We start from the raw sequence: 26,061 nt of genomic DNA, 5'->3' as shown, positions 1-26,061 counted from the left end.
GAGTCAAGGAGTATCAGTTGACCCCAACAAGGTCCAAGCTGTGGAAGATTGGAAGAGCCCGACTAGTGTCCACGACATCTGGAGTTTCCTAGGATTAGTAGGCTACTATCAATGTTTCATGAAGGGATTCTCCAAGCTATTAGAACCTCTTACTGCCCTAACCAAGAAAGGTCCTAAGTATATTTGGATAGAGAAGTGTGAGCAGAGTTTCTTGGAACTCAAGGGAAGACTCAAAACCGCACCAGTATTAGCTTTACCTGAACCCCATAGGCCTTATGTTGTATTTAGCGATGTGGCCAAATTAGGAATCGGATGCCTACTTATGCAAGATGAGCGAGTTGTCACCTATGCCTCACAACAACTGAAGAATCACAGACAAAATTACCCCACTCATGACTTGGAGCTAGCTGGCGTAGTTTTCGCTTTGAAGATTTTGAGGCGTTACTTATATGGTGCAACTTATGAGATCTACACGGATCATAAGAGCATCAAATACTTGTTTGTCAGCAGAATTTAATTATGAGACAGAGTAGGTGGTAGGAAACAATTTGCGGCTACTAGTGTGAAATCAAGTATCACCCTAGTAAGTCTAACGTAGTAGCTGATGCATTAAGTCAAAAGTTGCTGGATGACGATCCCAATTTCGAAGGAGGATCACTTCTGCATAGCATGAGGAACTTGCTAACTAAAGATCTTCATCTAGATGCAGCTCTTGCCGCAGTACAAGAGATTGTACCTATTATGTGGGAGGAAGTAAAGAAACGGTAGATGGAAAATCCCAAATGGGCAAAAGTTAGGTAGAAAGTAGAAAAGAAGGAAAGGCTAGAAGGATTTATCGTTAAGAATGATGGGTTACTGTATTACCAAAACCAAAAGGTAATTCTGACAAATCCAGAGATCAAGGATAAAATACTAAGAGAAGCACATCAGACCCCATACACGGCTCATCTAGGAAGCACAAGGATATATCGGAATTTAAAGCAACACTTTTAGTGGGAAGGCTTAAAGAAAGATGTAGTGGAGTATGTTAATTGATGCTCTGTTTGTAGAATAGTTAAGGCTGAGCATCAACGACCCACTGGAGAATTGTAGTCACCCTCAATTGTAGAATAGAAATGGAAGGATATATCTATGGACTTCGTAGTCGGATTTCCAAGGACCTCGGTAGGAAATAATTCTATTTTGGTTATAGTCGATCGCCTAACTGAGAGTGCTCATTTTCTACCAATAAAGAATACCGACAAATTAGAAAGACTAACTCGATTATTTATATCAGAAATAGTGTGACTAAATGGAGTTCTGAAAATGATTGTATCTGATAAGGATATGCGTTTCACCTCCTATTTCTAGCAAGGCCTTCAGGACGCTCTAGGCACTAAGTTGAAATTTAGTAGTGCCTATTACCCTCAGACTGAAGGGTAAATGGAGCAGACAATTTAGACGTTGGAAGACATGCTAAGAGCATGTGTGATACAAGAAAAGGGAAATTGGGTAAAGCTTTTGTCGTTGATTGCGTTTGCATACAATAACAGCTTTCAAGCTACCATTCAGATGGCACCATACGAAGATTTATACGGAAGAAAAATCAAATCTCCTTTATACTAGGATGTAGTAGGAGAAGGAAACAATTCTTGGTATTGAAATTCTTCAGGAAATGAAGGATCAAATTCAGTTAATAAAGGAAAGGATGAGGTCGCGCAAGGTAGACAAAGGGTTGTACCAAATATCAAAGCAGGAACCTAGAGTTCTAAGTTGGCAATTGGTTTATCATAAGGTATCACCCATGAAAGGAGTATTTCAGTTTGGGAAGAAATGGAAGTTAAGTGAAAGATAAGTAAGACCCTATGAGATATTGGAAAAAGTAGGAGTAGTCACTTATAGACTGAATCTTCTCGCTGAATTCCAAGGAATTCACAACGTCTTTCACGTATCTTCCCTCAAGAAAAGCTTCATGAATCGGATGCCAACAATTGTAGATTTTGAGGGATACTTCGCTCAAACTCGACCTAACTTATGAAGAAACTCCTGTTCAGATCATAGATTGGAAGGATAAGAAACTTCGAAAACAGAAAATTTCTTTGGTTAAAAATCTGTGGCGGAATCACGATGTAGAAGAAGCTCGATATGAGAAACAAATACCCTTATTTGTTTGGCTTGTAAACCTTTACGGCATCATCAAGGCATCTGCATCCATTCATGCACGCATGGCATACATCCCATTTCTATCCTATGACCTACAACTTCTCTTGTCATTTACAGTTACATCATGGGCAGAACTGACAAGGTTACACAATGAGGATGTTCGACCCCCAATCAACTTTAGAGACTTATGGTTGAGGGGAGACATTGATAGCTTGAGCATATGAGGGAGACTCTGAAGAGCTTTGAGTACCATAGGACTCACATCCTTGACAACGATGGGAAGGGTAACATCCATTCGAGGAGAGCCTTACCACACGAAGAGCGTCAGCCCCTTGATCCCATTGGTTTAGACGACACATTAGGATTAAGTCAAAAGAGTTTAGGTAATACTTTCAAAGTGACTCTCAACGAGAGAGTCCAGGCTATTCAGCCATCTTTCTCACAATGAAATTGGGAAGAATGAATTCAACTTTTTGGACCTGGTGCACGCGCATCCCTTAAACACGCTTCCCCTCCTTTGCTGCCCGTTCACGATTAATATTTTACTAATTTCATCTACTTGAATGGTTACCATGAGTATTTCTTAATTACTACTTTTTTTATTTTGAAAAAAAAAATAATGCCTTGGGTAGAAGGACTAATCGGTTATTTCTTTCAGCATGCCAAACATCTCACTATTAGCATTGATGGTACGTATATGTAACTCATTGTTCAAAGAACTATTCAGAGTTCCTAAAACTCCTGTAAGGTTTGTTGGAAAATCCATTGTCGGACTTGGTTTTTTCAAAAAAGTTTAGATTCATAAGTCAGTTCCCATGGTTGGCAGGTGGAGATGAATCACGACAGCTTTTTACTTGGATATGTTTTTATGCTATTACCTATTTTGTTGATTCTTCTCCAAACAAGAACCATGGATTTACAAATTTCATTAACCACAGACTTTAGTGAGCGGCGCCAAATCTTTCTATGGATTGCTTCTTTCGCCTTTTTCACCGTCAAAGTGCCTATGATACCAGTTCATATTTGGTTACCCGAAGCTCACCCCTCTAGCTATACTTGATCAGCCAAAGTCGAGCCGAGTTGCTAAGCAGCGCCAAGCTGAGCAAGAGTTGCCAATACCTAACTCCCACCTTTAACTCATCAGACCTTTCTGACTCCTTAGTGAGTCACTTACGATTTCGTGAGGGGGAGATCCTTGGCTGGAGAGTGATGAGATTAGGCAATGGAGATTTCCTGAGGAGCATGTTAATGCTTTTTATGACTCTGATGACGATGAGTATTACCATCATTCTCAGGATGAGGTTTTTGATGAGGATCCTGACAGACCCCCATCGAGTCCCGTGTGTCATAGTACTAGTTGGTGAGTCCTACTTGACTTTGTGTTTGTTGCATGTCTTGTTTGCTAGGACCCTGATTTTGAGGACGAAATCTTGTTTTAAGCGGGGAGGATGTAACACCCCCCCTATTTACCCTTATAGATTAACTCTTAGATCAACACTAGAATTTAGAAGACTAGCTCATTAGAGTAGTCCACCACCCTAGGAGCTTTAGAAAAAAATTAAATTAAGTTTAGAATTTTGGTTAAGATAATTGATCGATCACTACACGATTAGTGATCTTGAAACCATGTTTTAAGCTTGATTTTTATTCTTATCATTTTTCATCGTTTTGTTCTAAAATTTTCTTGTTTGGGTATCCATTTCCATTATTCTTAGGTCACATTAGGACTTTAGTTAAACCTTTATACATGTCAATAACGATAATGACATGTCAAAACCCGAATTTACTCCAATTGGCACCCATGTGTACTCGTGTGTAATGGACTGATGTGCCCCTAGCTCAAACCATTTTCTACCATTTTCTCAAAGTCATTTCCATCTTTCAAACACCCCATTTCCTTTCTTCAAATACAACCAAGTTTTGGTCACATTGATTTCAAGAGCCCTTGCCAAAACCCCAAACCAAGTGCACCAAATATTAGGCAATTGAATGGCATTTTTTTTATTATTAAGATTTTTTCCATGGGAGACACACCACACCACCCCATGCCACCCTCTTCTACTTCCATACATCAAAAGCCCCTCTAATTATCATGAAGAAATTTGAACCAATTAGAATGCACTTTTGAGTATCTCGACAACCACCATTAAATCACCTTATTCATTGGGTTGCCATTTATTTGTCACTTGGCAACCAATCCCCCACCATTTATCACCTATGTAGGGCACTTACGATTACCTTTAAGTTAGTCATAACAACCATAGAGAAGAGTCCAAGTGAAAAAGACAAAAATAGTTGGCCATTGGAAAACACCCTACCCGGTGTCATGATAGTATGTATGCCTTAATGGCATGCATTTATTCTACCACCATTTTCTCCACTACCACACGGAAACTCTCCCTCTTTCCCAATCGAATCAGCCTACATAGATGTCATCATAGTGGAAAGCAACCAATCACACCCCACGTGCAAGATATGATGACTATGGATTCTGGTTTAGTTTGGAGAGCATTTGCAATAGTAGTAGTATTTGGAAGTTAGGGGTATTTTCATAGTCTTCCTTTATCTAGAAGATTTTATTTTTCTTTAACATCGTATAGATTATAACTTAGTGCAGTTTTTACCATAGCCACTACCTCACTGCTAACTTCAACAGTATGTAAGTTAGTCTCTAACTTAAACTTTGATGATTATTTATGATTTATTGACAAATGCCACATTTAATTTAAAAATGTCATTTTGAGCATGAAATGTTATATCTTATGTTCCATTTTGTCATTTTGCATACAACCATTTTTTTGAAATCTGCCACATTTATGCATATCATGAAAATCTTATTTTAAGTATTAGATGAAAATTTATTTTTATCACGACCCCAAAGGCTAAGATGGGGAAGTATCCTGGTGGAACTCCTATATCCACTCTAGAGATTAAATATGGAGTGGTAACCCCTGGATTGACAAAGAACAGTCAACATACTTCGAATGAGATCTTTTTAAAGAACGCCTGAGCGAAGCCATACGTTACGATACCTAATGCTAGCAGGTGCACCTGTTATAATTTTTACGATATTATGTTATATTATATTACCAATGCGTTGAGAATGAGTTGTACTATGGTCACCAACATGTATTCATAATGCATATGGGGAACTGTGATGATATCATACGTTACGTTAATTCCATGATTTTATGTAATTATTGATGAAAGACTAAGTTTTTAATGATGGAAGTGAAATTATATTCACTGTAAAAAAAAAGTGCATCAAAAGCCTATTTTTCTGGAGAAATCTGAATGGGAGACAAATATAGTTTTCTTTTTCCATGGCATGCATTTCATGTTTATCATTCTTCATGCATAGTCTATCTTTTTGCACATTAGTTGTCTAACATACTTAGATTTCAAGTAAATGTTACCCTTTGGGGGCCCACTATAATTTCACTCGAAATGATAAAAGTTGTAGATGCAAATCTCCCCTATGGACCAGTGGTTCAAGAAGATTGAGGAGGAAGCAGACGTCGACATGAGACTTGATCCTATGTTGGTATTTCTAGGCCTAACCCTTTGTGCCAAAGAGCGTATGAAGTAGCTGGTTTAGATTTTTTGGAAACTTGGTGTTTTCTACTAAGATTAAGTTACCTGATGATTTAAAACTTATGGTTTAATCAATATTATTGGGATGATTTAGTTATTATGGCATAAGTTCATTTTCACCCTTTCTTTGCGTTGTGATTATTGCATATTGCTAGCTACATTTCGCAGATGTATTACATATTAACTATCATGTAAGTGGTATGTAACCTTGTGTTGTATGTCCCGACACTCTAAGTCTCTGTTACATCCCAAGCGAAGGTTGGGGGCATCACAGTTGTTAATGGCTCCCAAAAAATCCTTGCGTCTTTCTGGGCTGGCTAGATCTTCCAACTCTACCCGTGCCACAAACGGGTAGGGCGACACCATTCCAGAGGAGTGTGCTAGCTTCTCGTGCCGTTCAGAGGTGACTCCCATCGAGTTGGAGTCGTTGAGGGAGACCTACAGGATTCCTCGAACTGTGGAACTCAAGGTGTCTTCCCTACCGAAGAGGCAGTACATTCCAAGGGTTTTGCCTCCAAAGGGGCAGTGTACCCCGCCATGTTCTCTAGTGGCCTCAAATTGCCTTTTTGCCATCCAATGCAAGAAGTGCTGGATCTTTTTTAGTTTGCGCCTGCTTAGCTCCCCCTGGCACATGGAAGATCCTTGGGTCGTGCTGCATCATTTGGAGTTGCACGTTGGAGGAGGTCAGGGCTTACTACCCAGACCTCATGGTGTGTGAGTTCCTCCTCTTCCAAAGCTCTTCCTCACTTTCAGCCTCTATCTTTGCACACTCCAGTATGAAACACTTCTTCTTAAACTCTAAAATTACCCTCTTATTGTCATCTCACCCTTCTATCTTCACCTCCTCCAACCGTTTCTCATACCTCTCCACAGTAGGTGGGTGACTCTTGGCTGTGTCTTGGAGTTTAAGAAGAAGTGTTGAGTTTCTTTGAGGTAAACTCTGGCGTTACATCCCTTGTTGAGTTTCTTTGAGGTAAAATCTGGCCTAATTAGCTACCTCATTACATCCCTTGTTAAGTTTCTTTTAGGTAAACTCTAGCGTTATTGGCATGTCGTAATGATGGAGAGCCATGTCTACTAGTTCTACTGGAACCTGATTTGATCAGGCTTTCGTTTGCTTGTGCCTCCATGACTTTCTGTTGTGTCTAGTAGACTTATGATGTATGTCATTGTAAGCTTGCGGCTTTATGTGGTAACTTGCTGCTTCACGTTGTAATTTGTCCATTATAAGCTTGCGGCTTCATGTTGTAACTTGTCGCTTCATGTTGTAACTTGTTTATTGTAAGCTTGCGGCTTCATGTTTTAACTTGTCGCTTCATGTTGTAACTCGTCCATTATAAGCTTGCGGCTTTATGTTGTAACTTGTCACTTGACATTGTAACTTGTCCATTGTAAGCTTGTCGCTTCATGTTGTCAATAACATTATCCTTTTTGCTTTTTGTTTATCTCATGTGGCCATATGCTTTAGGGGTCTCCTTGTTTTTTCTTTGCGGCCGGCCTCAGGGCTTTGACCCCGGGTATTATGGGTCCACGTTGGGCAGAGGGGTTGCCATCATCTAGAGCCTTACGGTTCACCCTGCCAACCGATGGCTCCCTGCTTATATTGACTTCGTTTGCCTTCGTTAGTCAATTATCCTCTTGGTGCGTTTAGCGATGTTGTTGATGAGGTCAATGTCTCTCCACTTTTTCAATTGAGCTAATTTCCTTATTTTTTCCAACGATCTCTCGGATGTGATTTACCCCGCCAAGTCCTTTAGTTCTTTCATTCTACGTTGCCATGCTTTATTTTGAGATGTAACCGAAAAAAATAGAAGTGTCATCAGCGTATGTTAGCCTTCATCCACTGTTGTCAGCTTGGAGGGGATGAAAATCCCCCTTAAGAGCTAAGATGCATTAGGGAGACTTTGGTTGCCTCCTCAGGGGGAGTGGCCGAGAAGCATGTTGCTAACTTGCATCTATGGCCCTCCAAGTAGCACCGTGGTTGTGGAGTTGAATTAAATAATCCGGGCTACCCTTTGATGTAATGGGGGTTGGGGTAAGTTACTTGGATAGCTATAGGGATGGTCCCGCTCTCCACTGCGAGGAGACAAGCTGGCCTCTGGCTTGACCAATCTCCTTGGTGTGCGGGGAGTTAGGTTGTTCAGGCAATTTTGGACTAGACTGCCTCCTGCACATTAAAATTACGTATTTAATTCTTGACTAAAAAATATGCAAGTTATCATAACTTTATCGTTAGCTTTGTAAGAGTTACACTTTGCAAACCTAGGCCCTTTGGCCTATGATGCGATGTGCTTGCTGTTTTTTACCATGTTGTTGATGTTTGCGTTCCTGAGTGTAGTATTTGGACAATTGAACAACTCGGCCCACACTCTGTCAAGGAGGGGTCGAAAATGCCTCACGTCAAACCTCCCCTTTACCCATTAAAGAGGTAATTCGAACAACGGTGTGGCTAGTCCGCTCCTTCTCCGCAATCGGGGTCGGGGTAAGTTTTTTGGCAGACTTAGGATTGGACTCACTCTCTGTCGTGGGAGGGACAAGGTGCCCTCTAACTCAACCAGTCCCTTTGTCCTCATAGGAGGTAAGTTGTTAGGGCAGTCTGCTACTAGACTCGCACCCGCCCGTTGACACATGAGGGAAGGGTAAGTTTGGGTCAGGCTAGCACTGATCCCACACTTCACCGTAGCGGAGGTTGAGGTAAGTTATTTGGGTAGCCGAGGGCTAATCCCGTTCTCCACAGCAGGGAGACAAAGGGGCCTCTGGCTCGACCCGTCTCCTTAGTCTGAGGGGACGCAGATTGTTATAGTAGACTGTAACTGGACCTATCAGGGAGGGGTCAAAATGCCCCTGGCCTCTATTGACGCTTATGAGGAAGGTAAGTCTCTGTCCTTCAGTAGCTGAGGACTACTCACACTCCATCGGGGAGGGGTCAGAATGCGTAACAGCCCGCTAGAAATTCATTGGTGGAATTTCTATTGACTTTAGGAATCTCGTGAAAACCCCATAAGTTTTTACGAATCGACCAATTGAATAGGTTTTAGTCTGTCAACATAGTCAGTGTTGTCACTTACTATGGTGCTAGAAATATGAGTTTTATTTATTTGAGATAGTTAGAAGTGTCAGAATGCGTTATGGTTTACGCCATTAGACTCAATGGATTATCTAGGATTATATGGTGCAATAGCCTATTTTCATATTTCTTGACGAAACGTCTGTTGGAAATTGTGAAACTATTTTTAGGGGCACTTCGAGATTGAATTTCGGTAAAATATTTTCACTATAGGTTAATATGAATATTTAGGAATTTTTAGTGTTAAGTTTATGATTCACTTTTTTGGAGTGAATAGTAACCTCGGTAAGTGCACCAATTGCAGTGTTTCAAAATCACAGAGTGGAATGTCTAAATTAGATTAGAGAAATTTTATTTGGACACTTGGCAAGATCTTAGCCACACTTAGTGAATAATATTAAACACTTGGCACCATGTGGAGTGTTTGATGGATTTGAAGGAATCAAGCTGTGAAATCATGCCACTTAAGCAAAACTTTGTTTCATCTGCTCAACCAAATCAGGCCAGATCAAAGAGGGCTTCAATCCTAGTAAAACTCTAAATGGTGGAAATCCAATTGAAAGCCCAAAAACATTGTTGAAGTCGGAACCTTAAACAGTTTCCCCAAAACCCTAAAGTTGGCCTCTAAACATTTTCTAATCCTTCATTGTTGAAGTCGGAATCTAGCATTGTTTTTAATCACTTGATTAAATCAATTCCACATGCTATTAATCCTTCAAATTTGTGTTAGAACATCACTATCCAACCTTGTTAACCTTGAAAATTTGATTGGGCCAAGTGATATTGGATTTGGGCTTCATAGCAACCCAAACCCTCTTTAAACCCCAAAATTTAGGCCCATTTGGTTTAGGCCCACAAAATTGACCACATTAGCATTGCTTCATGGCTAAGTTTTGTACCCTCACTTGGCTGGCTAGATCTTTACAAGAAGGGCCTAGAAGGTTCTTGAAATACAAAGCTAAAGGGCCACCTCACTCTTTCACTCTTACACTCCACCTTGAGAAAAGATCTTGGATTGATTTTTATGAGAAGAAAAGGGCAACACTCAAGCTTCCTTTCAGTCCTTTCACTTTCCATAACTTGTTTAAGAGGCTCTCCAGTCCACTTCCCACGAAAAGCAACTCTCCTTTACACTTTTCCTTCATAGAACACAAAGGACACTCTCGGACAGTTTTTCATACCTCTTTTGAACGCCTATTTTGAAGCTTTTGTAAGTGTTTTATCGTAAAGTTTCATTCATGCAAGTTGTTTCTTTTGGAGTTTAGTTTACACGGGTAGCTTATTTGTTCCATTTGGAGATAATTTGATTGGTCAAAAGTTGTTTAGACCCCAGAAAGGTCATTCTGAGCGATAAACTGGAGAGTGTATTATATTTTGGAGTTTTTTACCAAGCTAATGTATAGATCTTGGTCCGAAATTTTTATGGAGTACTGTTAACATGTGTATATGATTATTGGTTGAGGATTTGTTGCATGATTAAAAGTTTTGGTGAAATATTTTCTTAGGTCTAGAAACTTAGAAACTGGAAGAGGAAAAACAGTTTCTGTTTTGAGAAAGTTTAAATCTTTTATGGTTTAATCTCATTCCAATGGCTTTGATATTTTTATTGGAAGATCCTAAGCCTCTTCTATACATGTTAAAATTTTATTTTGAAGATAGGAAATTTTATGCATGGAGATATTCGGTTAGACCAAAGTGATGATGTTCTTGGCTAAATTTATGTTTTGGTTGATGTTTAACTATGTGATCTTGAGTTTGAAGCTTGGATCTGTTTTAGAAATTTTTTTTAAACCATGTGATGTTTTGGTTTGAAGATCACATCTTTATAAGTCGTGGATCAAGAGGTTGATCAAAACAAGTTAGAAACAAAAATCTGTTTTGAACTTAGAAGAGAAACCAAAAAGTTCAAGTATGATTTTAGTGATTTTGATGACTTTTGTTCATGATTCAAAACATGATTATTCTTAAGAATATGTTATGAGTATAGTAGAACAAACATTTTGGTTTAATCATGAGTTTCAAGATTTGAAAGAATTACAACAAAAATCAAAAGAAATAGCCTTTGTAAGTTTCGGCCCTATAGAGTTTTAATGGTTGTATTTAGTTTTAAATTTTTCTGAATTAATATTTGAGTTTAGGACAAAATTTACATAAGGTATGTAAATTTTGGTAATTTTTGAAGTTAGGATGCAAAATCCTTAAGTTAGGGGTAAAATCGTCATTTTTCCACATGTAGAGGGTAAAATGGTAATTATACTCTAAGTTGATATTTTTCCATATTCCTAATTGTTAGTGATTAAGTTTTAATTTTTAGAAATCACTACTTTCAGTTTCTCGTGATCGCACTTGAGTTTTGTCTCGAAGTGCGAAGATCGAGGTAAGTTAGCTTTTAACTTACTATCAGTTTAATGTGTATGAGTGATCAGTAAGAGAACTAAATTGTATGTATGCATGTTATCATATGTTCCATGCCAAGTCATTACATATTTATTTGTTACACATAATTTATTCTGTCATGAATTATTCATCTGTTATACAAGATATTCTGTCATGTATTGCTATACATTGCAAGTATGTCATGTTAAGTTAAGTATGTCATCTGTTACATGTATTTCATGTCACGTAATATTCATTGTCACATATTACGCCATGTTAAGAAATGTTGTCTGTTATATGGTATGTCATGTTACGAAATGTTGCATGTTACATGTATGCCATGTTATGAAATGTTCTTTGTTACATTTACATCTCGAAGTATGTCATGTCTGACGTCTTGGTTCATGTCATGTTATGCTACATCAGGACTTCTGTCTTTTATTTCACGTTCATGTTACGTCACGTTACGAAATATCATGTATGCTAGTTAAGTTATTCATGTTAATCACGACCCTAAGCGCTAGGATGGGGTAATATCCTAGTGGAACTCCTTTGTTCACACTGGAGTGTCTAAAGAAGTGTGAAATTCCCTGGGTTGACGAAGTACCTTCAACAGGTTGCGAATGGAGCCTAATTAGCTGGTCACTAGAGCGTGCCAGACACTAACGCCGACGGTGCCACACATTATGTTATGTGTGTCCACAGCAAGTGTGGCACAAACAAATAAGTCATGGGGCCACAACAACTGTGGAGCATGAAGTATGGGGCCACAACAATTGTGGAGTACGTATTAACGCACCCACAGCTGGTATAGAAACATGTGATGTGATGCGGTAATCGGCAGGGACACACGGCTCAAGGAGACCTGTGTAGCACCCATATGGTCACTTTAATGATTAAGTCTATTGAATAAGATTCCAAATTCATGCATTTCACGTTCAAGTCATGTTTCAAGTCCATGTTATGTTTCAAGTTCACGTTCATGCTATGTTTCAAGTCCATGTTATGTTTCAAGTCACGTTCATGCTAAGCTTCAGTTTCAGTTTAAATTATGTCAGTTATGTTATGTTGTATGTCAAGTTATGCTATGATTACTTATGATTTAATTATGCATTCATGCTTTTACTGCCATGCATGCATCATTAACCTGTGTGGAAGTTTCTTGTTAACTCGCTGAGATTTGTAATCAAATCTCACTGTGGTAGTCCCAACCACCATTCCTCCCGAATGATAGATCTTGTTACAAGATCTGAAGGAGAAACGGGAATCGAGCAACTGGAAACGATCGACTAAGCGATGGTGCGACATAGATGGTAGTACAGTAGTTACCTCAGGTTACTACTTGTATTTGTGGAGTTCAATCTCCAGCACTCTTTTGATCACAACCATATGGACTATTATTGTGATCTTAGTTGTTTAGTATGTTGTTAAGTATGAAGTATGTTTTAAGTATTTGAGATATTTCAGTTTGGTGCATAGTATTGCTAAAGAAAACATTTATTATCCGCAACAAATATTGCATAATGCTAGATGCATGATAGGAACATTGCATCTTATATGTCATGAACGGGGGCAAGTAACCTTGTGTTGCATGTCTCGACTCTTCAAATGTTCGTCCGATCCCAAGCGGAATTTGGGGGTGTCAAAGAATGCCTCAAGCCAAACCACCCCTTTGCCCCCCGAAGAAGTAATTCAAATAGCGGTGTGGCTAGTCCACTCCTTCAGGCAACCTCGGGGTTGGACTCGCTCTCCGTCATGGGAGGGACAAGGTGGCCTCTAGTTTAGCCCATCCCTTTCTTCCTCGTGGGAGGTTGGTTGTTCAAGCAGTCTACTACTAGACCTGCTCTTGCCAGTTACTGCAGGGAAGGGTAAGTTTTGGGTTAGGCTGGCTCTAAACCGTTTTGGTCACAGCAATGGTTAGGGTAAGTTGTTCGAGTAGCCATGGGGCTGGCCCTGTTCTCTACCAAAGGGAGACAAGGCAGCCTTTGGCTAAACTCGTCTCCTTGGTCCGCGGGGAGGTAGGTTGTTTGTGCAGTCTGCTACTGGACCCTCTCCCACCTGTTGATGCTTACGAGGAGGGTAAGTCTTTTCCTTCAGGTAGCTGAGGACTGACTCGCACTACATCCCTTTGGTACCCCGCGAGGGAGGTAATTCAGACATCGATGTGGCTGGTCCACTACTTCACCTTGATGGGGGTCGGAGTAAGTTTTTCGGGCTGTTGGGGGGCTGGACCCGCTCTCCTGGACAAGGAGGTTAAGCCTCCTACTCACCTATCACCCTTTGTAAGGAGGTAGGTTATTCAGGCAGTTAGGGAACAGACCCACTCCCGCCCGTTGACATCGCAAGAAATGGTAAGTTTGGGTCAGCCTGGCGCTGATCCCACACTTTGTCATGGTGGAAGTCGAGATAAGTTTCTCGGGTAGCCTCGAGACTGGACCCGCTCTCCGTTGCAGGAGGGACAAGGTGACCTTCCACACAACCTGCCCTTTTGGTCCTATGAGAGGTACGTTGTTCGGGCAGTCTGTAACAGGACCTGCTCCCGCCTATTGATGCTTATAAGAAAGGTAAGATTTTGTCTTTGGGTGGCAGAGGGCCGACCCACACTCTTCCACAAGCAGGACAGAGCAGCCTCTGGTGTGACTCGTCCCTTCGGTGTCTTGCAGGGAGGTAAACAATCTATGGAGATTTTGTTGACAAAGATTACACTGATGGAGATTCTGTTAATGGAGATCACCTTGATAGAGATTTTGTTGATGGAGATTACGTTGATGGAGACTCTATTGATGGAGATTCTGCTACGTTCCTAAAACTCGGCATTGAAACACAACACCTCTTCCTCTAGTGCATGCATGAAAACATAAATTTGCAGGAATTAAGCTATCTTTAGCAATAAAATTTTTGTTGGTGTTCGGCATTCCAGGGGTGCAGCAGCTCATTTCCTTGGGAACCTTGGAGTTTGTAATAGCCCAGGCGATTGGTGGCAGTGACCACGTAGGGGCCTTCCCATCAAGGGCCCAACTTTCCCTCGTCTTGCGTTGTTGTCCAGTTTCTTTTAGTACGAGATCTTCGACTTTGAATGATCTTAGACGCACTCATTTGTTGAAACATCGCTCAGCCCTCCTTTTGTTGGCAGTGGTTCTTACCTCTACCTCAAGCCTAACTTCCTCTAGCAAATCAAACTGTTCTTCTAGCCGACTGTCATTGGAACCTTGCTCGAAGTGTTGAACTCTGTAAGTCGGGATCCCGATTTCCCGCCTCGTGGTCATAAGTGAGGGTGAAAGGAGTTTCCCTTGTCAGTTTCTTGTCAACAACACAAAATTTCAAAATAGGTGCGGTGCACTTTGCCTCTAGGACCGTGCACCCTCCCACTCCCCCTCGAGCCCGGCAAGGTGAGTCGTAGACTAAGGCCTGCCAGGGCTCCTTAAGCATGCCCTAGTCTCTCTTGGAGGTGCCGTTCATGGTGACCCCACCATCTTCCTGCTTCAGTTCTTGGACGTAATGTTCCCTCCCAGGACTTGCTCACCTCGAATTTCTCCCACTTCATGTTGGGGATCCTGAACTTCAGGGGCAAGTGCATAGCCATCACTTCTTTCGTATAGGGTAGACCAATGCTTGTGAGCAATTGGTCCACCGACGATGATGTGCCTATTTTCTTTGCAATCTCTTTGTATTTCCCTTTGAGATTGCAGAGCTCATCTTTCATGTTCTTTCTTTCCTCCTCCACGTTCAGTCCAGCTCCCGCATTTTGGGACTCCACGTGCTCATTATTACTAGGCTTCGCTTCTTCGTTTTGTACTTGTTGAGGTTTCCTGAGCTCCTCATTCTCCTTGCGAAGCTTTTGCACTTTGCCGGTCAACTTTGTTACCCAGTCCTCCATAGCTTTCAGTCTCACCTCCATGGCAACTTCCTCTGTGTCCCACCTAAGTTGTTCGAAATGGATTGTCGCAGGCATACAAAGTACATGCAAGATCTACAAGGATCTCACAAATGGCAATTAAATTACCCAAGTACCACTGTAACGTACGTTAATGCTAAATGAAAAGCTATTAGCACGGATTAGTAACTAGTATAAAGTATTTAAGAACACAATAATTGGTTACGACGGGAAACCTTTTGAAGAACTCTTCAAAGGTAAAACCTTACAGGGCAACCAAATCAAGGAAAGCCAATTTTATTGATTAAGAGTTTTACAAGTAAAACGTTTACAAAATCTTTGTGACTAAACATGTTTATCCAAGACACGCGACCCACTTGTCTTCTACTGCAGTATGTAGTCAGAACCTCTGACTCTCCCAGTCTTTGTCTTTCCTACTGGAACCTCCAGTGGTTGAAATTGAACAAGGCAACTCCCCCTTGGAGTATGCTCTCGCTCAATCCCACGGACTGAGCTTTTTGGAAAATCCTTCTCTCAAGAATTTTCTCTTGCACAATCTCTTGAAGTTCTACCTAGATCTTCCAGCTCTCAATACTTGTGACTTTGTGTTGTTCAAGTGTATGAAACCCTCAGCTGACTTCTCTACAAATAGGTAATCCTGTAATTGATTTGGAGAAGGACTCTGCTGACAGGTTTATCCAGAATCTGAGTCAGATACGTTGTTCACTGTCTGCGAACATCTTGGACTAGATTACTTCTTCTAAATTGCCTTGAGTTCAAATAAGACTTGTATTTTTATTTCTTCAACTAACTCTAAAACTCAAAACATGCCTATGACTCTTGTAAACTTGATCTTATAATATGAGCAAGATTTGATAAGAGTTATAATTCAAACACTCATCCTTATCGGATACACTACAGTCCTATCAAAGATACATTCATCCATAATTTGATTTGAGTACAAACTCATCTAATTCTAGCCAAACATAAATTATATTTACAGGCGCCAATGTTAACATCGTGTTTCGTATGCCTTTAGGCTTAGCAAAACGAAGTAGAAAATAGTTGGGAGAGGGTGGCTTTGGGGCTAGGCAGTCTTCGATGCCGAAGTTAGTGAAGTATTTTGGAAGTTTGTAAATAATGAGAGAGTCTAGAGACCAGAGCTTTTTCGTACCTGAAAAATTACTATTTATACTGGGAGTCTGGGGGGATAGATTGTTCCTATCCCTGGGGAGCCGATGTCATTTTTACTGTTCCTTTTGCAAGAGTTTTTTAGATGCGGCGTGCCTCGGTCATCATGCCACTAATGTGGCATGTGGCTCAAGTAGTGGTGCCATTAATGCGCCGTGGTTTCCCAATTTTCTTTACTCTACTAGTGTCTTCGGTGGTCTGTCAATGTTCCCATGTTAGAAGATCAAAGGTTCTTCGTCATTCCCATTTTGCCCTGTATGAGTCCCCATGAACAGCGCCAGGCCTTTCCGTCCCATCAGCCATCATTGTTTACTTTTCCTTGTAGGCGAGTTGCTTAATGGGCAAGTTTGGGCCTTGGGGGCTAGGTATCGAGGATTACTCTCGGCCAAGTGCTCAGTGGGCTTATGTGTGAGATGGAAATCCCCTTACAAGATGCTAATTTAAAAAAAAAAAAAAAATTTAATAATAATATTTGTTGATGGAAGATATGCAAAACCCAACAAATTTTTTCCCTTTTGTTGATAGTAAAATTTAAATGCCTTCCCCACACACAACAATGCAAGCTTCTTTTCTTGTGTCCTTATGAAGGCAAGTCCGGCCCCCTACCGGTCCACCCCACCTCCGGTTTCTTCTCTTCATTCCTTCTGTTAAATGTTTGGACCTGCCAGACTCATAATTCCATGAATTGTTTTTTGTTTATTTATTCACTCAAAACCATTTTTCTGCTTAATTATTTAATTATGAAGCTGTGTTTATATCTTATGTGTATTAAATATACATAAACTGCAAGCAATATAATACTCGAATTTTAATGCAAGACCCAATATTTGTATACTTGTAAAAACATCTTATATTTATTAAATAAAATATGAATCTAATTGGATTATTAGGACAATAATTCTAATAATCTCTATGCTTTTTTTGTTGTGCATACTTTGATCATTTTGGGGATGGGATGTTTGGGTATCAACTTGGTTTGGTCAATTTTTCTGTGCTTTAAGGTCATGTTTTGATTTGTAACTTTGTGTTCACTACATTTTTGAACCAATAAATATAACTTTTCGCAACATGTCCTGGAGGAAATCACTATAAGAAAATTGTTTATTGTTACCAATTATTTCCTATCAAAATGATTATTTCCTGTCAAAATAAATCTATTCTCGTCACAAATAGTACTTTTAATCTGTTAGAAATACTAGATCATGTAGCGGAAATGTATTACTTCGTTGGTAAATCATAGATCTAGTGCTTTTGTTCAACAGATTCTTTAGCATCGTTGTTCATCCACAATCTTCACATAATGGTGGAGTGTGCTACATGGTAATACCAGAGCAACACTCACACATTCCACAGCCTAGATGTCGTGACTAAAGAGAACCATTTTAGAGAGAGATCATTCTTGATGCAAGTAAATCTTCCAAAGGGGAAAGGGGCTATGTAAATAACCTCTCCAAGTGTATCCCCCGACTGGCTATTAAGGGCCAGCCATCAAGTCTCATGTAATGGCTTAAGAGCCACTTTATAATCTCATGAGAAGGGGAAAGGGTAACCACTATGGGTATCCACTTCTTACAGCTCCCACTCGGACATAGTGGGCAAGACCCCAGGTCTGCATCTCTCAATATGTTCTCAAACTTGTTCATATTGGCAAATAGGTCGTGCGACCATCAAGCACTGCTATAAATGAAAAATGGGAGCACTATACCAAATCTCTCCGAAAGAAAACTAGCATAGCAACATCCCTAAAAGTGTCTCGTTATGCCCCGACTCATTTGGTCACATCAGACTAAGTATCTCTAATCCCTCTCGAGTCCAAATGACTCAGAGCAATGCTCAATCTCCATAAAACATAATATACTTACAGCTATGTTGCAACTCCCAAAAAGCAACATAACTTGTCGGCAGTGAGTAAACACCATTGTCGATGTGTTACCAAATAGTCTTCCCTTCGCCTTCATGTCATTTAGTTTCAGTTTAGTCGCTTTCTCAGCAATGTCCCTTTAGACCGCATCATTCATGGCCATAGATAACAGGTCAAAGTAGCAGACACTAAAACATCAACCTTGTGACATAGTCAAATGTCTCTTAAGGGCATAAATAAATTAAGGTTATCAATTATAACCTACAGAACTCACACAGTGAGGAAGCAGGGATCATTCACTCACCTCTACAGTTGGTCACAAAAGCACATGTAGTATGAAATAAGTGTTACGTTGGAGTTCTCTTTCAAAAAAGAAAGAGCATATATCTAATCTCAATACACCGTACAAATCTTAGTCTAGTCACTATCTCAGCGCCTAACTAGAGTCCCTCCATTTGCTCGCTATTCGAAGTGCCAAAGAGGTTCACGCATCTAGCTAAACCATAGGCTACATGGATTGTGGGTAACCAACCATGCACGGTCCTATTAAAGATGATGGACCTCATCTTAGCTCCCACTAAGGTGACATATCTTTTGTGTCCTACAACTTATCCCTTTCTGGACAAGTACCGAGTGACACATCGTCTCATCTTTGCTCGCTACCTCTTTGTAGCACCAAAAGCTATTGCTCGTGTGAGTGAGCCATTCTAAACCTGTCAATATACCTTTTTCACCTTAACTTCTAAATTTATGGTAAATGTGTGTGCTTACCAAAAAATGCTTCCAAGCACTCCACATGATCATAGAACACATCAATATCATGTGCACGATGAGCCATGTTTAATGATCATTTCTCTCCATGCGCATTCTAATGTGTAATAAGATATCCACGGAAACTAAACTCAAAGACAAAAACAAATTTTAAGAAGAATTCATCGTGCAAAAATACCAACTAAGGGTCAAAAAGCTCAACGTAAAAAGACGCAGAAATCTACTCGAGAGAGCACTTTTGAGTTTCTCTCTAAGAACGGGGTGAAGAAGTGATAAAAGTGAGTGAAATGTGTCTTGCATGACTTACGACTTTTGGAGGGGGGAGTTATATGCTTGAATGACCCTTGATTGGCTATGTCACATAAAGTAGAGAATAGTGAGAGGCAAGGACTGCATGCAGTAGCTGTGAGATATGGAGGTTGATGGGGTGGATTTTTCCTTCACATCAAGGCATTATTGGGTGTAGCTAATGGTAGTGGATCATCTGCTATATGGGGGAGGAAACTTCTTCAAGAAGCTTGCCAAGGTAGCCAAATTCGTGGACCTTGGTGGTCCTCGACCAAGTGAGCTTCAATTTGGGGTTTAAATGGGATTTAGTTAGCGTTTGAGATGCTATCAAGTCCAAATCTAATTTTTCTTGACCCAATGAAATTTCTAAGGTTTAAAAGATTGGATCATGATGGCATAACAAGGATTTGATTAATTAATAGCATGTGGAAGTGATTTAATCAAGCGATCAAACACAATGCTAGAAATCGGATTAGAAAGGGAACTTTAGGGTTGGGAAAACCGTTTAGGGTTTCGGTTTCAACCAAGCTTTTGGAGTTTCAATTGGATTTGGACCAATTATGGTTTCACTAGGATTGAAACCCTCCTTGGTCTGACACAATTTGCTTGATCAGATGAAACAAGGTTTTGCTTAGGTGGCATGATCTCACACATTGATTTCCTTCACAAATATTTCTAATAGTTCCTCATGGTGCTAAATGTCTAATACTATTTACTATGTGTGGCTAAAATCTTTTCAAGTATCCAAATAAAGCTTCTCTAACCTAATTTGGACATTCCACATTGTGATTTTGAAAACACTACACTGGGTGCATTTATCGAGATTACTATTTACTCCAAAAAAATATATAATAAACTTAGTACTAAAAAATATTAAATATTCATATTAACCTATAGTGAAAATCATTTACCGAAATTACCCCCGAAGTTCCCCTAAAAATAATTTCACAATTTCGAATAGCGTTACGTCCAAAATTTTGAAAATGGGTCATTGCACCATAAAATCTTAAAAAACTGAGCTTAATGGCATAGATCATAACGCATTCTGACACTTCTAACTATCACAAATAATTAAAATCGTATTTCTGGCACCATAGTGAGTAATAACACTGACTATGTTGACAGACTAAAACCAGTGCGATTGGTCGATTCGTAAAAACTTATGTGGTTTTCAAGAGATTCCTAAAATCAATAGAAATTCCACCAGTAAATTTCTAGCGGGTTGTTTAAGTGCGCACAGTTCTATGCTCAAGGTAGCCGCGCCCTAGTCGGCACTGCTCACAACAGACCTTGTCGTGGCTGTTCTGTGGCTCTGCGCGCATGTGGAGCCGCTGCTATCAACAGCCAACGCTGCCCCTTGTGGCAGTGTGTAGTTTGGCTCTGTCAACGTAGAACTGTGTCCCTACACCTCTGGTGGTCACCTCACCGAGGTTGTAAACACGGTACCTGTGTGGCAGCACCCAAGCTCGCGGTGCACACTCCTGCCTCTTGCGGTGATCATTGCACCCTCGAGCACATGTTGCTGCCTCATATGGAACAGCGTTAAGATCTAGAGAGTCTCCACGTGCAGGGGTATGCACTGCTTTACGAGAGAAGAATTGCACTTGGCCTCATTGAGGTGCTCCCAGTAACCCAGGTGCGCAGTGCATTGAGGTGAATGCAACCACCTTCAAGTGTGTTGATCTGCTGCCTCGTGTGGCCCAACATTAAGGTTCAAACCCACCTCATTTAAGAGTCGTGCTGCCTCATGCAATCGGGAAAAAGAAATCAAACATACAATGCAAAGTATTTTAATCATATTTGGTCAACAACAAAATTGCAACCATTGGGAACAATCAATTTGGCTCTAATACCAATGTTAGAAATATTAGATTAGAATATATAGCGGAAGCGATATTACCTCATTGGTAAATCATAGATCTAGCGCGGTTGTTCTACGGATTCTTCAGCCTCGTTGTTCGTCCAAAATCTTCACATGATGGTGGAGAGTGCTACGTAGTAATACCAGAGCAACACTCACATGTTTCATAGCCTAAATGTCATGACTAGAGAGAACCATTTTAGAGAGAGATTGTTCTTGATGCAAGTAAATCATCCAAATGGGAGAGGGGCTATGTAAATAACTCCTCTAAGCGTATTCTCCGGCTGGCCAGCCATCAAGTCTCATGAAGTGGCTTCATGACCCCCAAGAGAAGGGGAAAGGGTGACCACAATGGGTGTCCATTTCTTACATTATCGTAAATAACTCATCACAAATACTATTATTTTGTAGTAAATAGTAACTCATTACGGCATATATATATGCTCATTGTATCTTGAGCTTCATTTTAAATGCCAATTGGGGTTTGCACAATGCTAATAATTACAATATCTTTAGAGCTAGCCTTCTCAACAAACAACATGCATCCCAAATTTGAAATCAATCGACGTGTATTAAAATCACCATATTCAAATTAGCTAAAGGAATTAAACTGTGAAGTGCACAGTAGAACTTGGTCGTTCTTCGCTTCCCCACTTTGATTAATAGTCTTCTTCTATTTCTTCTTATACGGGCCGAACCCCCTTGCGTTAGCTTGAAATTACTCTCTTATCTCTAGAAGATAAACTCGAATTTCACCGCTAGCAAAATAATCAAGGCCGCTACCCCAAGCTTGTCTAAGTGGGCAAATGCAAGGTGCAGGACTAGGCTCCGACTGTCCATAAAATATATATACATCCTTGGTGGTGAACTTTAGTCTTTCCAAATTGGTCAAGATATCGGAGATAATTCAATACATGACTGCAATCGCACTGGGAGAGTGGAACTGGGGGCTTTTGGCTCTTGAGGTAATCGCCAAAGGTGGTCCAGTCCCTTCTTTTCTGTGACTCATAACGGCTTGGTGTTGTTTGTTGCTGAACATTAGAAAAACTTGACGGTCCTTCTGCAAAATTCTTCTTGTCGGACATCGTACTGGTGATTATTAATGCAGAATGAAGATATATAGATAGGTTTGATTTCGCTAAATAGGGTAAGCATTAACGTGGGTGAAAGGAATAGGAATAGGAATAGGAATGGGAAGTGGTGGAAGATGGAAGATCACATCAGGAGTCTTGACTAATGAGTTTACATGTCATATTGGGTCATATAAGTTGATTTTTTTCTATCTTTAATTCTCAACATTTATCATTTTTCCAATAATTAACATCATAATTAATTATAGTACTAATACTCTAATTTGTCAAAGGCATGCAGCCTTAATTAATTATTGAATTGAACAACATATTTACAATCAATGTCATAGTTGTTGCCAATGCTAATGTCGTTCACGTACGGGCCGGGCTGACATATTGTTGTTAAGTTGCAACTTGTAAGCTTGTTTTCTGATTGCACTGTTTATGGTTCGATAACTAATTAATATTAAGGTGCCGTTTGAATAGTGAGTTGAGATGATATAAGTTAAAATGAAACTTGAAAGCTGAATAAAATAATAAAATATAGTTAGAATATTATTATTAAATTGTTTTCACCTCTGAAGACTTCTCTTTAGACTTAAAAAAGTTGAATTATTTATTATATTTTGTGTACAAATTTAAAAAATTGTAATGATGAAAGGAGATGAGATGAAACACTTCTTGTATCCAAACGGGGCTCCATTTGCTCCTTTGGATATTTTGAGTATTTTAAAATTTTGTGAATAGTAATAAAATGGTTTAAGTTAAGATGTATTATTGAATTTTGAGTAAAGAAATAGAAAAAATTAAATAAAAATATTATAAAGTTAAAAATTCATTTGAAAATAATTTTGTAATATTATTTTTGTTTTAAAATTTTAAAATTATTAATATTTTATTTTTATTTTGAAATTTATAAAAGTTAATAATGAGAGTTTTCCTTAAAATTGGATGCGGTATTCTTGATTGTTCAACACCCTCCAATAGGCATATGTCACATCAGCACTCTTATTTTTTTAAGATAGGCCTTGTTGCATGGAATTGTAGACCAACTTCAACAATCTTCCTCCTCATCTTATTTCTCTCGAACTCGTTGCCGCTATCCTTTACCTTATATCGTCTTCATGAATTTTTCCGTAACCACCCAACATTGATAAACTCTCTTTAATCTATTCCTCCTACCCTCTCTCTCTCTCTCTCTCTCTCTCTCCCTCTCTCATATTTTGGTCTTCTAAGATGTTCTTTCAAGTGTCGTTCGTCTCTCTGCTGCCGGTTAGATTTTCTTTTGGGTGGAAAAATGTTCGGTTGGTTTTAAGATGTCCCAATGTCCCACCATCTCGTAGCATTCAATAAGAGGGGTTTTCTCATCTTGTTTTGTTTCTCTTTTTTTTTTTTTTTTTGTCCTAAAACCTGGAACTCTATGGATAAAGGCAGGTGATTGGCCTTTGAAATGGATCAATTCTAGATCTTCTTCACATGAAGTTTCAGTGACATCAAAAGGAAGATAGATTCAACTATAGATTCACCTTCTTTCTTTTTATTCTAAAAAGAACCCCTTTTGTATTTGTGCTACAATTGTTGTTACAAACTTTTGTGAAGGAAAAATCTTGAGGAGTCTAGTTTGGGGAAATTAAGGTGGAATACATGAGGAGGGGAAGTACTTGAACAAAGTGCACTAGTCACCAAATTCAAGGAACGCTGCGGTGGAGCAAGTGGTTGGCAGTACCAACAAACACTAGTTGACGATTAGCTTCCATGAATAGAAATGAGATGCTCGGTGTGGAGGGAGTTATGTTTTAAGATTTGAGTAAAACTTCCGTGTGGCAAAGCTTATTTGGAAACCAATGTGAAGCTGACATGCAAGACTCCCATTGGGTGGTGTAAGGTCCTACACATTGCATTTGTTAGAAAGTGCTTCTCTTAAATAATGATCTGATAAAAAGTTGTAAAAATCATAATATTTTAAATAATATTTAAGAAAATTTTCATATGACATCCTTAAAAACATATGTAACATAAAAGAGCAAGCGTGAACGAGATATTCTGGTAAAGATTTGATGTTTCCGGTTGATCATTCCAGACAAAACTTTAATGTAAAACAATCCCTTTAATTCGACCGAGCGCTGTTTTTTAGTTTTTCTTTTATTTTGAAATCCTTACTTATTCTCATTCACTTCAATAAAATAGTCAATTACATGTCATCTCCTTCAATTCAAAAGAATCAATATCAGTCGGCGCCTCTTCCAACCATATTTCTTCCCTTGTCATATGTAAAGCCCTCCTTGATAGGGAATGAGTTGCAACATTTCCTTCTCGATATGTAAACACAAGATCCTAGTCAGATCTCATTGAGAAAAAGATCTATATCTTCCACAATTTCCCTCAACCTTGAACAATCATTCTTGCAATCTTTAACATCCTATATCACATTTTTCGCATCTGCTTCAAAAATAACATCTTTTATGTTAAGCTTTTGACAAAGTTCAACAACCCTCCATAATGTATTACATTTTGCTAGGAAAGGGACCCTAGTAAATGATTTTCCAACACATTAGTGAGAATAGAACTTCCCCTCTATAGTTTCTTTCTATTAGGCCAAACCCCAATTTTTTATTCTCCACATCTAAGGCTACATCAAATTTGCTTTTGGTTAGCATTATGCTCTCTCCCGTTATCACAACTGCTTTTGTTTTCAACATTTGAGCATCTCTGAAATCAACCAAGTTCACTAAAGCAGAATTAATGACTTTATTTGGGCTATAAAAAATATCCTTAAAAGTGAAGTTAATGATCACTCTAAAGCTCAGATAGAAGATCACTTCCCAAATACCATGTAGTCAACCCACGTGCATGGGTGTTGTATTTTCGGAGGAGCCCATGAGGCCAAGGACATACAGGGGGCTAATATGGGTATGGAACTCGAGTCTGACAGACCACTAAAGGCACATGAGCATAAAGAAGAAACTATGTTTCCCTCATCTGATCTTGAAAATCGGGAAGCATTTAAAAGGTTTGAGGTGGCACCTACTGTGAGTCATAATGGCTCTAGGCAACAAGGCACTAGCAAGAGGATGGTGACAAGCAGTTTCAATAACACAGAAGCTCCCATGCGACCTGTTAGGGAGGACTTGGTGAGCACTATAAGAATGTGGAAAAGGAAGGCTTGTGAAAGGTCCATCCACACAAAAGGCAATGGCGATACACCTCTAGCTGACATCTCAAATAGGTCGGTCAGAGTCAGTTATCAGAGGGGTTGTAAAAGAAGGGAGAAACAGATTGAATCTATTTCCAAAAAGATTAAGAAGCATGATGATACAAAGGATAATTACCTTGCTAAGGCAAATATTGGTTTCCAGCCCTACCATAATCAATGAGTATCTTGGTGTGGAACTGTCGAGGACTTGGGAACCCTCAGACAGTTAGTGTCCTTAGAAATTTAACTAAGGAAACGTGTCACCTTTTAGTTTTCCTAGTGGAAACTAAAAGTGGAAACAGAACGACGGAAGAGGTTAGGAGAAGTCTGAAGATGGAAGGTTGTTTTGCAATGGAATGTGTGGGACTAAGTGGTGGTATTGCTCTTTTATGGAAAGAAAAATGGAATGTCAAAGTGATAAACTACACTAGATAGCACATTAGTGCACTAGTACCGGAAGAGGACAGTGGACCAATATGGCAATTTACAATCTTTTATGGACACCCCGACACTGGGAAAAGGAGCAGCAGCTGGCAACTTTTGAAGATGCTAAAACCTTCTAGCCCCATGGCCTGGCTGTGCTCTGGGGATTTTAATGAGGTCTTTCACCAAAAGGAAAAAATGGGAGGAGCAAGCAGACCTTATAAACAAATTGAGGAATTCAGGCAAGCAGTAGATTTTTGTGGCCTAAATGACATCCATTCATAGGGGTTGAGTTTTACATGGTCGAATAACAGGAATGGAAGGGATTTCACAAAGGAAAAAATAGATAG

The 26,061-nt window shown here is 39.6% G+C and overlaps 1 pseudogene; it reads right to left on the bottom strand.

The window, feature by feature from the left end:
* Positions 1–21,630: 21,630 nt before the first annotated feature.
* On the bottom strand, positions 21,631–25,312 carry LOC118349661 (annotated as a pseudogene).
* Positions 25,313–26,061: the final 749 nt, after the last annotated feature.

This window comes from Juglans regia, chromosome 10 (genome assembly GCF_001411555.2).
Source record: "Juglans regia cultivar Chandler chromosome 10, Walnut 2.0, whole genome shotgun sequence".
Classification (NCBI taxonomy): Eukaryota; Viridiplantae; Streptophyta; class Magnoliopsida; order Fagales; family Juglandaceae; genus Juglans; species Juglans regia.
Note: the sequence above shows the minus strand (reverse complement) of the source record. Positions and strands in the feature narration are given on the sequence as shown.